The sequence below is a fragment of the Mustela lutreola genome, chromosome 2 (genome assembly GCF_030435805.1).
Source record: "Mustela lutreola isolate mMusLut2 chromosome 2, mMusLut2.pri, whole genome shotgun sequence".
NCBI classification, from domain to species: domain Eukaryota; kingdom Metazoa; phylum Chordata; class Mammalia; order Carnivora; family Mustelidae; genus Mustela; species Mustela lutreola.
This window is the reverse complement of record NC_081291.1, coordinates 119,987,751-120,001,472: the sequence shown is the minus strand read 5'-3', so window position 1 is coordinate 120,001,472 and position 13,722 is coordinate 119,987,751. Positions and strand designations below refer to the sequence as shown.

At 44.7% G+C, this 13,722-nt stretch overlaps 1 long non-coding RNA gene across 1 annotated transcript in view; it reads right to left on the bottom strand.

The window, feature by feature from the left end:
* The window catches only part of LOC131824830 (uncharacterized), a 143,151-nt gene extending 134,218 nt beyond the window's left edge, over window positions 1-8,933 (bottom strand). The window contains exon 1 of the long non-coding RNA XR_009351001.1: window positions 8,844-8,933. This is a non-coding gene — a long non-coding RNA (uncharacterized LOC131824830). The remainder of the gene's footprint in view (window positions 1-8,843) is intronic.
* Between the last annotated feature and the right edge of the window lie 4,789 nt (window positions 8,934-13,722).

Genomic DNA, 13,722 nt, shown 5'->3' with positions numbered 1-13,722 from the left:
GCCTAAATGTTTTTTAAAGTCTAAGGACCTGCTTTATAATTCACCAGGGTCTGGTTTGGTTTCACAGAGGTCCTCAGAATTCCCATCTGTGATAATTAATGTTAAAGACATTGATAAATCAACCCTTGTGTTTTCCCTCTTCTTTAACAAACAGGCATCAGTTTATATATGGATTGTGCATTGTAAAAGCTGTTTTTGTATACATCCTAGTTGTGAAATTCTCTCCTTAAACACAGATAGAATTGGGTTGCCAGAATTCATGGAGACTTGTTTTGAGCATATGGAAACCGCATTTGTTTTGCATATATGGAAAGAGCCAAGAAAAATCATCCATTCTTTTCTTTTTGCTAAATTTTAGGCACCTTGCAAGTAAATGTTAACAATTTCTAATGAGTTGTATTTTTCTAGAGCATAAAAAGTGTTATTTTTATTTTAGCTATTTTTATAGAGCCTTTTAATAACTCTGCCCATAACAATCACTATTAATTGTGTGACCTATTAGAATGATGGAAGAACAAAATAAATGGCATTCACATAGCATACAGCACATCTTATCCAACTTGACACCCTAATACTTCCTCTTCCCAAACATACCTTCAGATCCTTCATACAGAATTACTGCCCCGTGCAAAGGCCATCAATGCCTTATTTGCTATTGCTCTTAATTTTAACAAGCTTGGATTCCTGTAGTACACTTGCTTAATAGTTTAAACATTCTGTTAACAATCGGGTGTTTGGCCTATCCTGTTTCCCCTCCTTCTGTATAGAAATATAACTCCAAATAGTACATCTTTCTGGGTTTGTTTCTAAATTAGTCCCCACACTTAATTATGAGGATGAGAGGGATGCCTTATTCCTCTTTGTTATAGGCTAAGCTCTCAGTAATCCCAAACAAAAGAGCCAGTTCTGGAAGATATAGGATTTGCTAGCAGGATTATGGTCTCATAGATAATGATGTGCAGTCAGCAGAAGCGAAGCTTTATTTTAATTCAAATAAGCTAGTAAACAAACCACTGACAAGTCTGCTGGTGAGAGTAACTGGCTGCTGTTGCCACATTGGCAGCTAAATTACAGAAAATCTATTATACCCTGTTCACCATATGTTTAATTTAATACAAGATACAAATTAAACTATCCACAGTGCCTATTAAAATAACAATACTTTTTTTATATTTGAATGTCTTAAAAATAATTTCTACTGACCTTTTAAAGGGTGGTTTTGATATAGGTGATTATCTGGAGGGGAAAGGTAGTTAATAGAAGGCAAAAATTTAATTGCCTTTCTGAGAAAATAAAAATATAAATGTTCGTTGGTTTGCAGTTCTTAATAAGGTTAATTAGCAGTCATGTGTTCTGTTATTACTATATTTCCCTCCCACCCTTTTGGTTGCTGAGGCCGGGGTTTTAAGAGAGATACTTAGTTTGACCTGTATGAGTCTGTCCTCATGAAATCATTACCTTGATCAAGCCAGCCAATGGGCAGCCTTAAACCTGATGCCAGCTGAGATGTTTATTCAGAAAACCGAGTTTTACACTCTTGGTCCAACTTGAGTATGGCACAGAAAAAGACACCCTGCCTCAAGTCAATCTCATCATAGCCAAAAGTTCCTAAGGAAAGCCAGAATTACGAGGCTGCCATCCAGAGAAAGGAAAGAAGATCACTTCTCAGCCTTTTGGCTAAGATCAAGTGGAGAAAGGAAAGAGGAAAAAGACAAGACCACACACTGTTCACAACCAGTTTCCTCCTCTACCCACAACAGTCAGTAACCCAGTGATGCTTGCTTGAGTCCATTTGAACTCAGTCCACCAGATTCTAAAGACTGGCCTGGGTTTTAGAATTATAGAGTTAGATTTGAAACCCAGATCTACTATTTGCCAGCTGTGTAACCATAGATATTTAACCCAGCTGGATCTTCCCTTATGCTGGTAAAAAAAAAAAAAAAGGGGGGGGGAGTAATAGTTCCAACTTTATAGGATTATTATGAGATTTAGATAAAAGAAAAATATCTGATAATAGATGCTCACTAAAGGTTAGTTCCCTCCCTCTCTTTACCTTCAAGCTAACAGAATGTTGCTTTTTCTTCAAGGGTGAGGAGGAAGTGATAGGAGAAGGATCCGAAGGGGAGGTGTAAATAGAAATTCTGCCTAAAATCATTTTCCTGAGATCATTAACTCCCTTCCACAGTCAAATCCCTAAGTGGTATGCTCCCTCTCTCCCAAAATTCATTGCAATATTTACTCTAAGAATGTATGATAGGCCACCCTGACTAACTGCCTATCCTTGGCCCTCTGAAATAGAGAAACAAAGAATACTCACCATACTTTAAGATACTTTTTCAAACTTTTACATACACGCATCCTTTGCCCTGGGTCTGCAATTGTACTTATGGGGTTACACTATGTGAATTTTGGTTCCAATATAAGCCTATCAAATCCAACCATGTACTGGTAGTTACAATATTGCGAAAGGTGTACATCTGGAAAATAACCCCAGTTTAGTCCAGCAAATGAAAATAATATTTTATCCAAAATGCAAGTTTATTTAGCTTAGACTGACACAAGAAGCAATCTCAGGAGTGGGTACTGGTAAAGATAAGCCAGAGAGACACAGGACAAAAGATTCCATGGTTGCTTCCCCTTACTGTATTACCCTGTTACTCAGAGGTTGAGAGCCTAGAAACATTTCCATTTACTGAAACTCTGAATTATTGGAAAAGAAAGAAATCGGGGTTGGGGGGGAGCGTCACAAAATGCATGGCATTGAATATTTAACATTTTAAAATTAAAATTGTTAACATAAAAACAAAATTTGATTGCTTGTTTAATTTCACTTCATATATAACAAGAATTTTTTATTTTTTTTAATGTTATCCATTTTTTGCAGTAATCGCTACACCCAACGTGGGGCTAGAACCCACGGCCCCAAAGATCAAGAGTCTCACGCTCTTCAGATTGAGCCAAGCTCCCCTATAACAAGAAAATTAAAAAGACGCTATTGATGAATGCGCCCCATAGGCCTTGCTACTGGCTCCTCCAACTTCCCTCTTAGTTATAAAAGCACCCCTTTCTCTAGACCCAGGTGTCCTAGCATAAAACAAAGACTGAGGGAACCTGAGAGAGTTCAGAAGTTTTCCCGCGGGGAGGAAGACCCTGCTGAGTATTTGGCCACTAGGAAAGCAGGCCACCTTGGAGCCCGCACTCCCACCCTTGCCATCTGAGCTTTCCAGGTCGGGCTGGAAGGCCTGGGGGGCTGCCCTCCACAGAGAGCGTCTGCGCCGCTGCCAGTTTGGCGCGAGCTCGGTTCCCGACTTTCCGTCCCCAAAGCCCCGAGGTGACCAACGTCCAGGCTTCGGGGAGGATGCACGTCTCCCAAAGCTCCCAGGACTCTCCCGAGCTCGCGCACCTACACGCGACGCAGTAGAGAACAAGCCACACTGGCCTCGCTGTGCGCTCCCGCGGAGGAACAGCTATTGCCAACGTCCCTTAGAAAACTGAGCCTAGGGTCGGGCAAACCTTGCCCTCCCACCCGCCAGCCGGCGCCTCCCAGCAGCCCAGAGGCCAGTGAGGCCCGTGGGGAAGGGTGGCCTGGAAAGCCCGGGCCTGCAGGAGGCCGCGAGGACCCAGGCTTCCCACTTCCTCGGCCGGCGCAGCCGGACCCTCGGAGAAGGGGCCTTAACCTTCCCTCTCCGGGCCGGGCCAGGCGATGCAGGCCTCGCAGGCCCGGAACGGATCCGCGCTGAAACAGACGACGGAGAGCGCGGGAAACCCGGCGGCGCGCGAGGGCCTGCGGGCCGATGGGGCTGCAGCTTCTCCCCAGCTCAGGGGAACCCGCGCCTGCCCGCCGGCGGAGCCTCCGCTTACCAACGCGAGCGAAATAGGTCAAGGCTGACCCACCCCGCAGGACCCAGAAACTCAGGAAGGTCCGCGGGGGTCTAAGAAGGCTCCTTCGTTCCCCCTTAGCCCCAGTTGCCCCTCAGGTCTCCCTGACCGTGGAAATGACCGAAGAGGGAAGCGGCGGGGGGTGGGGGGATGGGCGGGGGACAGAGGGCGAGGCTCCGACTAGAAGCTGATTCCAGAGGCTTTGAAAAACAAGGCTTCCGTCCTTAATACGCGCGCGCGCTCCTTGGGTTAGAGCTTCGAGTCTGTAAAGCTGGCATCGAAACCTCGTCCTTCCCCGGGTCCTGTCCCGCAGAGACGTCTGCCTGGCGGCGCTGCCCATTTAGCAATGTGCATCAAGTGGCGACGCAAGTGAATAATGGCATGGAGGTGGGCGAGTTGAGGGGAGCAACACGTTCCCAGTCTCGTGGTATATTTAGTAGCACTCGCCGTTATCGGCCTCCATGGATGGGGGAAGCAGCCGCCCCCTCCGACCTGGCGCGGCCGCTCCTACTGAGCCCGGCTGACCGTGCAGAGCAGAAACTGCTGGCCGCCGCCCGCCCCGCGCCTCCCGGCCCCGGCAGAGCTGGCGCCGGGAGGCCGAGCCGCAGAGCCAGAGCCAGGCCGAGGGTCTGGGGGCCCGAGCCGAGCCGTCCCGGTCCGACTGACTTCCACGTAGACCGGCCACGTAGAGGGTAGACCGGCCAGTTAGTGGATGATTGATTGCTTGGGGAGAAGGAAGCTGTAGCTTGCACGGTAGCTGGTGGCTAATGCGTGACACTATGCTATCTCTGTAAAAGTCGTGATGTGTATGCCCATTGGGTCGCTGGAACATCTAGACCCTGATCGTGCGTACAGTGTTTCCTTACAGGCAGCACTCTCCTTTTTAAAACCAGGTCCGGGCGCCCCTCTTGCTAATCCTCTCTGCCATTAGTTCGCATAAATCCTCCTTTTAATGCTCTCTCTACCTTTCCTTTCTCTTTCTCCCTTCCATCTTTCCTCAAACTGAGTTGTTCGTGCTGAATGCCACTCACTCACCGGCATCCCAGTGTAGGAGCCTGAGGTAAAGCCCCACATCTCCCCAGGACAGCTTCGCCCTTGTAGAATTGGAGAGCTCTGCTTTGGCCCCAAAGCACGTCTCAATAGTGAAGTTTCCAATTCAGAGTCCCCTATAAATGCCCATAAGTCGGTTCACATGAACTCCTCAACCTCGACAGAAAGCCGTTTCCACAACTTAGGATCGTTTTGGTAGTATGTGTTTGCTCTGAGAAAAGGAGCTGACCAGTCAGCTTAGTTTCTGGATAAAGAAAGATTTTTTAAAAAGCAGTTTTCCAGTTGCAGACGACTCATTCTGGATTCCCTCACCTACCACGGCAGTTTGCCACTTTGGCCCTTCACCTTAACACATTACACTTTTTCTTTTTCTTGTTTTAGTTCAAGGCTGAGGCTTCCCCCATGTCAGATAGAGTGTCACTGCATTTCAGCATTTGAGACTTTAGGGGACTTGCCTCCAGAAACGGATCTTCCTAATCCTTCACAAGAAAATGAGACCATTTGAAAGATTTTGAACTTCCTTATGTCTGGGATTGAATAGATTTAATTGTTAAAATGTGTGAGGTTTACTCACCTCTAGTCACCTTAGGCTACTCACTGATGCCTTCCTATCTTACAGACTTAGATTGGGGGGCTCAAGCCCCTCCCTCAGAGGAAAGAGGACAACAATTCAGATTCTTATTTCAGTTCGTTTAAAAAAAAATATCGAAGAAGAAGAAAAGAAAAAGGAAAATAGCTTCTTATCAGGTTGGGACATCTTTTGTAAGTTTTGATATTCAGAAAAAAAATATGACAAGGGAAGCAAGAAGAGATCATTCCAGGTTATTTCAGTGGATTACCTTTTTAATGCAAAGTTATAAACACTGGAGTAAACATTTACATTTGCCCTCTCCCACTCCTTTAGTTGGAAGAAATGTTTCTACTATGGACTTTCAGTTTTGCATAATGCTCCCCACTTTTCTTACCGTGCCTGAAGTCACAGGTACACACTCCTTAGCCTGTTGTATTAAAGGGGGCTCTTGATTTGCGCTCTTCATTTCCCCTCCCCAACACAGTGACATTGCTTATACAAACCCACTTTTCTTGATCCAGAGAGGGTTGGGACATGCATAACTTTTTGGTACTACCCTGACTTTCATTCTTTTCAAACTCCTATTAAGGTGTTCGCCCTGAGATCTAAAATGATTTACGGAGGAACAACCATGTGAAAATTTGTTTAATTTTCTGCCCTTTTTTTAAAATTTGTTTTTCAAGTTTCATAGGGAAGGCTGTAACAGGTGTCTAAGTAATAGTCCCCAAGAATCCCTTATTAGATGACTTCCAGACCAGATGTAAACCAGTAACAGTATTGTTTCCAAAAGGGAAAGTAGAAGCTAAGATCAGTTTTGTCAAGGCATTCATTTGAGCGTTTATCTTTCTTTTATTTGACTGGGTTTGTGGGAAGAAAAGGAGGACTAAATGGGGCAAGGGGCAGAGATAGAGAACCCAATGAATACTTGTTTTTATGATTAAAGCCATTTTCCCAGACTATTGTCTTGCCACAAGTGACAACACACAGAGCACAAGTCATGAAAGTGGATTACTGTCACTCTGGGCTATTGGAGGCCTAGAGAGCCCTGGCATTAATTCCTATAGAAAGGTAGACAAACCTAGCCATCTCCCCTTGCAGCGTCCTCATTGCCTGAGGGTTTCCAAGGCTCTCTCAAAGTTGATACTGACCTCAGCTAAGTCTAGGTAGCAGGGCTTACCCGCCTAGGAGAGGCAGAGGCTCCGCATGGAACCGAGGAGGAAGCAGGGTGGCTGTGAGAACAAGCCTGAGGGGATGCGGCGCTGTAACAGGCAGGCTGTGGCCACCAGTCCCCTGGCAGGATAGCAATCAATGAGTCAAAGCTAGCTAACAGTGAATGAAAGAGAGCCAAGAATGGGACCCTTTGGGTGCTAGAGACTACTCTTTAGTCTGTTCCACTCCTCCCCCTGGGCTCCCATCCTAGGTTTTCAAGGTTGGAGACCTAACCAGAGGAGAAGGCAAGCATGGTAAGAAAACCTGCCTAGCCCCCATCCAACATGCATGCAGGGATGGGAGCTTGCAGAGATCAGGAGAGATACCTCAAGTCCTCAGTGATCTGTATCTGACTCATGCAAGTTGTGCATGGTCAACAGGGGCGTGGGGGGTGGGGAGGGAGGGAAGCCTCATTTTCTTCAGTCTCTATGGGATTGTTGTGTCTCCTCTCCCCCAACCCCATCTCACCCCACCCCAAATAGAATTGAAACTCCATTGCCTTTGCCTGCACTGAGCCTAAAAACTCAGGTTTTTAGGTTACTGCACCATTGATACAATTGCAGATTTTTTTAAAGCCTCCTCAAAGAGACAGATGTTTGGGCTGATTAAAAATTGAGGAGGAAACCTGCAGCTGCACCAAGGAATAATCTATTGGACAAATATTTTAATAAAAAAAAATATGAAGAGATCAGCCCGACCTTGCAAGGTCTTCTGCTTTAAAAAAATCTTTATCAAACCCCTATTCTATGGCTTCAATAAACAGAACCCATTACCTCACGGCATCTTTTGTTGGCCCCATACAAGAGAGAACAAAATGGTTATTCAGGGGAACGCTTTCGATTTTTATTGTGGGTAGCCTGCACAAAGAGCCGTGTTATTGTATTTAAAAGAACCATCTGTAGCAGAAACAATGGCATCAAATTATCTTTGAATACCCACTGAAAAAACATAAAGCTTTTTTTTTTTTATTCTTCTTCTGTACGGTGGGGGGATAGAGCAGTGTTAGGATAACTGACTTTTTTGTTGTTCTCTGGGTGCATTCTTCTCGCTCCCCCTCTCTCCCCCTCACCCTCTCACTCCTCTCTCTCTCTCCCTCTCCCTCTCTCTCTCTCTCTCTCTCTTTTAAAAAATCAGCCATTTGGGGTTTTAAGCCATAAACGATTTTTCTTGTTGCAGGGGATTGCAGTGGCAACGCTAGGCTAGGTCTTGGAGGCTGGTGGAAGGCGAAGCGGGTGAAGGCAGGAGGCTGATGGAGAGACTGGGGGGAAGAAAAGCCGAAATGGATTCACGGTGCCTTGGATGGAGGACGAGAGGGGAATTGCAAGCTCCTTCAACTCGTTCTGTCCGGTGAGAAGTGATCAAGCTTGGGCTGACAAGAGGCTCAGGAAGCCCTCACGTTCTTTCGCTTTTTTACCTGCCAATCAAACTGCTACAAGACAACACCCTGATCTGGCATGGACATGTAAGTAGCTTGCAACCCAACTTTGACATTCACTGCTAGCTCACTCCTCTCCGCCCACCCCCCCAACTCACTTTCTTCCCCTCATTCTATTTTTTTTTTTCTTTTGACCTTTAAGAGATCTGGAAATACACCCTGTGTGGCAGTCATTTAACACAGGCAGATTTAAGTCTGAAAGCGTTAACTTTTGGAATTAAATGCTAATTTTGATTTCTTTAACAAATGCAGAAATGAAGACATTATTTTATTCTCTTCTGAACAGTTTTAGTGCTGAACATAATCAGTTGCCTTGCAAGGGTGTGTGTTTTTCTTTTTCTTTGAAAATGTAGAAATCCGTGAGCCCCCAGAGAGAAATGCAGAAATGAAAAATTTCAGGCTTCCATCTTAAAAATGTCAAATTCTAGCATCTCATTCCAAAAAAAAAAAAAAAAAAAAAAAAAAAATCCTTCTCCAGACCAAGGTTACATAGAATGGAAAGAGTGATTTGAGCCCAAAGGTACATATCATTAAGGGGTTGCTACTATTTCATCTGGCGTCTTAACTATTTTGGTGGTAGTTAGGGAGGGGGTGTGAAAAAAAGCAAAGGAAAGGGACATGGCGACACCTCATTCTTTATAGAGATTGACACTGAGGGGGCTAGAGATACAAGAGGACAGGATAAGCAGGAAATATTACCTGAGAGAAGGAATCACAGAGCATGGCGGAGCTGGAAGCTAGGAGGGCTTCTGTGGGAAGTTGTGCGAGAGGTGATGGGCTTGCTCTCTGGCGCCCTCTAATGGCAATATGAATCAATGTTTTACTTTTTTAATTCAGTACTGGGAAAAGCAGCTGGGTTTTTGTTGTTGCTGTTGGTGGTTTTTCTCCGCAGGCTTAGAAACTAGAGACTATTAGTGGAGTAAATTGATTGTTTTCATCCCGGAAACTTATGTATATGCCTTAAAATTATCAGTGTTTTCTCCTCAAACATCTCCTCCTCTCCCAAAATTTTGTTAGACTAATAGAGGAGGAGAGGCCACTGGCCAGTTGACTTAGGGAGGGTGGCCCATGCTCAATTACTAATATGGAGAAAGGGATTCCTTTCCTACCTGAACAGCATTGTGACTCTTCTAATATACTGAAGAGGTCTTGGGGGCTGAGGTGGGGGGGGCATGATTTGGAAATTGCAGATTCTGACACAAACTCATTACATTAGAATACAATTTAAAGGGGCCTCCTAGGAACCTCAGTTATTGCGATATGCGGTAGTCAGGGGCCTTTCCTTCCGGCCTCCTTTTTCTTTTCTCTTTTTCTTCTTTCTTTCGTTCTTTTTTTTTTTTTTTTTAAATTTGGTAGATAAAGGTTAATCTTGGGCTGAATGATAGAGCTATGATTGACAAGAGAAAAGGTGTTGAGGGCAGGTCGCGCTGTCTTATTTACAGCCCACTGCTTGCTGTAGAGTCTTTGTTAGGACTGGAAAGCTAATTTAGTGCTGATCAAAAGCACCACAGAGTTAAAGGACTGGTAATGACTGCTAATTTCATTTCAGCCTCATGCATCCCCAACTGCTGTAATTAAAGACACGCTATTTAAATACAGGTGAAGGTTTTTTTTTTTTTTTTTTTTAAGTTAGGGTGGGGGTGGGTGGATTACAATATTATTTAGATTTCATCTTATACATGGGTGTTATGTAGTCCAACATCAGATTTTTTTTTAGAGCCGCTTCTTGTCATTTATACCTGGCTTTGCAGAATCGGCAGTCGTGAAATATGTCAATCACACAAAAGCCACTGTTTAAGGGGGGAAAAAAGGGGGGGACGCAGAACAGTAAATGTTTAGGGGGGGATTTAAATATTTGGGTCTCTTTTATTTTTCCCCTTCAAATTAATAGAAGGGCCTTCGAAATAGCTAAAGTATTTGAAACTTAGGGCAGGGTTAACAGGCCAAAGGGATCAGTGTCAGCTTTTTAAGTACTTCTAAAAAGATCATGTGAACAGATGGAAAAATATATTTTTAATTAAATAATTTCCCCCACACTGTAGCTGCAGTGTTGGCTCAGAAACCGTGTAATTCCTCAACCAATAGGAGTTTCTTTATAAGAACATCAAAGGATAAAAAAGCTCTACATTTTCGTAGTTGGTTAAAATTGATAACCCCCCCCCCAACACACACACCCAAAAAAAGAATTTAGCCTTTAATCTCTTTTTATCCACGAAGACTAAAGCTCTGTACTCGACCCCGCGAGCGGCTCTCGCCTTCCGGGGCTGGAACCCGGCTCAGATGTGAAGCGGCGCTGAGCCGCGGCGCAGGTTCGTGACCAGCGCCCCCTGTTGGACACAGTAGGAGATGCACAGCGCCAGTCCTGGAAATCGCGAGAACCTTGCTCTGGGGTTAGATAAAACTCTTTATTACCCTCCAAAAAGGAGATGGGGCGAGGAAACAAGTTTTTATATCCTTGAAAGATAATATAATTTAATTCAATAAAAAATAAAAAGGAGATGATACAATTTTAATTCAATAAAAAATAAAGACTAACCTGTTCCTCCTCACATCCCTGCAACCCCCTACCCCCTTTTGGGTTTGGGACTCTTTTTAGAATCTGAGATAGTAAAACACGTAGAGAAGCATGATTTAAAAAAAGAGAGAGAGAGAGAACTTTCTTCTGTAGCAGTGGAAAACCAAGCAAATTACTTCTCCCGTTCTGTCCACATTAAAAATAATAATAATAATGAAACGGAAGATGCTTCTGCTTGCTCTTTTGACGTTGTCAGCAGCATCTTGTATGTCCTCCGAGGTCCTTAAAGAACTGCCCCTAGTCCCTGAGTAAACGAAATAACTTGCTCGGTTTTTATTTGTTTATTTTCAGAGTGTAATTAAGAGGCCAGTTTCTGCTTTGAATGTGTTGCATCCCCCAAACCAATCTTGATCAAACTTTTCCTTTCTGGGATGGCAGTTAAATTCCAGATATTATTTAAGAAACAGGTGCCTGACACCTTTCTTCTTTTATCTCAGCATCTCAGCCATAGGACTTCAGGGAAGGTATGCCAATGGTAAAGAGTATTTTCTTTTGAAATTCAGCATTTTCAATGACCAGAAATCCAAATTATCCTAGGGGAAGAGGAGTATTTTTACACTTCCAAAAGTACCTGTCTACATAAGAAAGAGGTTTGGCTTTTTCTTTGGTGAGCAAATAAGGCTAGAAGTACACTTTGAACTCTTTCAGAAAGATAAACTATAGAAATGACAGACCTTCTGAATGTAAAATGATGGGGAAATATGGGTTTGTTTAGGTGTTTAAAATCAAACTGAAACAATTCCAGTGTTAAAGGAACAGATGATCTCAACAAGGTGTTTTATGATTTCAATCTTTGGGGATGTACTTACAATTTTAACTTTAAGATAAGAATCTTAAGAAGTTAAGAGGTTGGTTTTTTTTTTTTTAATTTCCCTGTTGAAACCAGATTAATTTTCATAACAGAATTACTTTTAAAAATATTTAATACTGTGGTTATGCAAGTTTACGTTGTTCTTACATTTATTCCTCCCACTTTCCCAAATCATTGGATCCGAGATTGTGTTTTCAGGGGAACTGGTGTTCAGTGCGATGAGAGATGTCTTCTCCATTTGATTCCAGAATCGAATCTCGGCTTGTGTTTCTCAATAAATGACTTTGGATACCGTGGCAGGAAAAGAATCAAAGGCTTTGATCAGTTTTTACCCGGAATCCTATCTAAATAACGGGCAAGCGGGATTCCCCGCTACAGGCAACCCACCCACCCTTTGCTTTACAAAAAAACAAAACAACAACAACAAAAAAAACAAAAATAAACAAACAAAAAAAAACAAAAAAACCGAGTCCCCGTTACAGAACGATTAAATCCGGGCCAGTTTTGGAACCAGCGCCAACAAACGGGTACTGGTGGGTGGGGAGGCCAAAGCCTGCAGAATCTTGGAGGCGACCCGTGAAAGGGAGTATATACTTGCTGTTCAGAAGTGATGTAGAGTTTGCAATACCAGTGGCCTGGAGATTTCGACCCGGTTCCGCCCCTAGGGGGTCCCAACCTGGAGGGCGAAGCCGGGAGGGGGGATAGGGGAGGAGTCGCACCTGGCTGCAAGCGGGCTGTGTGTCCCCAACTTCCCAGGGCCCAGGAAGAAAGCGCAACCCCTAGTTTATGAAAGAGAACTAAACAAGTGGGTGGCCTAGGCCTGGGAATGCCACCCAGCTTTTCCAGCGCAGTGTCATTTCTGTGGTTTCAGGCAGCCTCAGCCCCTGCGGGAATCCCACGCCCCACGGCAGCCAGCAGGAAGACAGCCCTTCCATCTTTGGGGACTGGGGAGAGGGCAGCGAGTGACTGACTCCTTAGAAGCAGGAAAAACCACCCCGGCTGGCAACAGGCCCCCGTTTTTCTGCAACAGCAAAGAGCCCTTTAGGGGCGGAGCGGGCATTTGGGGTCTCTTGTCCCAGCGTCCAGGCCTTAGCCTGCGCCTCTTGGCTGAGCGCCCTGCTTTAAGAGTAGTCAATGGTGCCCCACCCTGAGAGCAATCTCAGAGGATGGGCCACCCTAGCTTGGGCCCACTGAGTCTGTGCCAAGTTCCAAGTTCCCTCTCCCTCCCATATCTCAGACCCTTCTTGATGAACCCAAGCCTCACTATGAAAGCCAGGCTGTGTGGCTTGGAGTTTGGTAACTATTTGGGGGTGGAGAAGATGACTGATTGATTATTACGGATGAGCCCTCATTTATTAAGTTTGCTCTTTCGCTTTGTTTTTAAGCTTTGTTTTAAGCTTTGAAGAGCCTTTATAGTTCCTTTGACCTAACCCTGAAACAGACAAGGTACCAGGGAGAAAGCCCAGGCGAACTTGAGAGAGCTGAGATACAGACAGATACTCATCTCTCTGCCACGCAAGGGGCAGCTAAACTCTTCGGACTCCAGGTCCTTCAGGGCCCAGCTGGTCTGTAGGTTGCTGAAGGGTGTTGAAACCATGAGTACAACTTGACACCACTGAGCCCACGGTGCTTGTCAATAATCTGAGAATTAGGTGCAGAGATTGTCACTGTAGATCATAACAGTTTCTGAAGGACTCATTACAGCCTATCCTGTCAATGATCTTCAAATTAAGGAGTGGGGGTGGGGCGGGAGGGAAAAGGAATTGGGAGAGCCTACAAAAAGGGCAGAAGGTTGGGAGAGGAGATAAAAGTCAGAGCCACAGCTCTGAAGGAGCCTTTAAAGATTATTAGGCTAGCCATCTGAGAATTCCATTGGGATGGGTTTGGAAGCCCAACTCCATCTGAGCCAGGGCTGGAAAGGGGCACTAGAGGGTGAGCAGAAGTGGGCCCCTGGGAAGGCAGATTTCTCAGACATTTCTTTTGAGGCCAAAAGAGCTTTTGGTAGAGGGCTCCAGATATCAATGGGAGACCTTGAGGGTGCCAGGCCACCCAGGATGGGTGTACCCATTGATTTAGAGCACTTTCCAAGGCTAGCCACAGCTGCAACTCTGAGAAAAAGTGGGTAGTAGTTTTGTTTAGGGCTGATGGTGACTGTAGGTGATTTTTTTTTCACCCCAATGATTTGCTTTCAA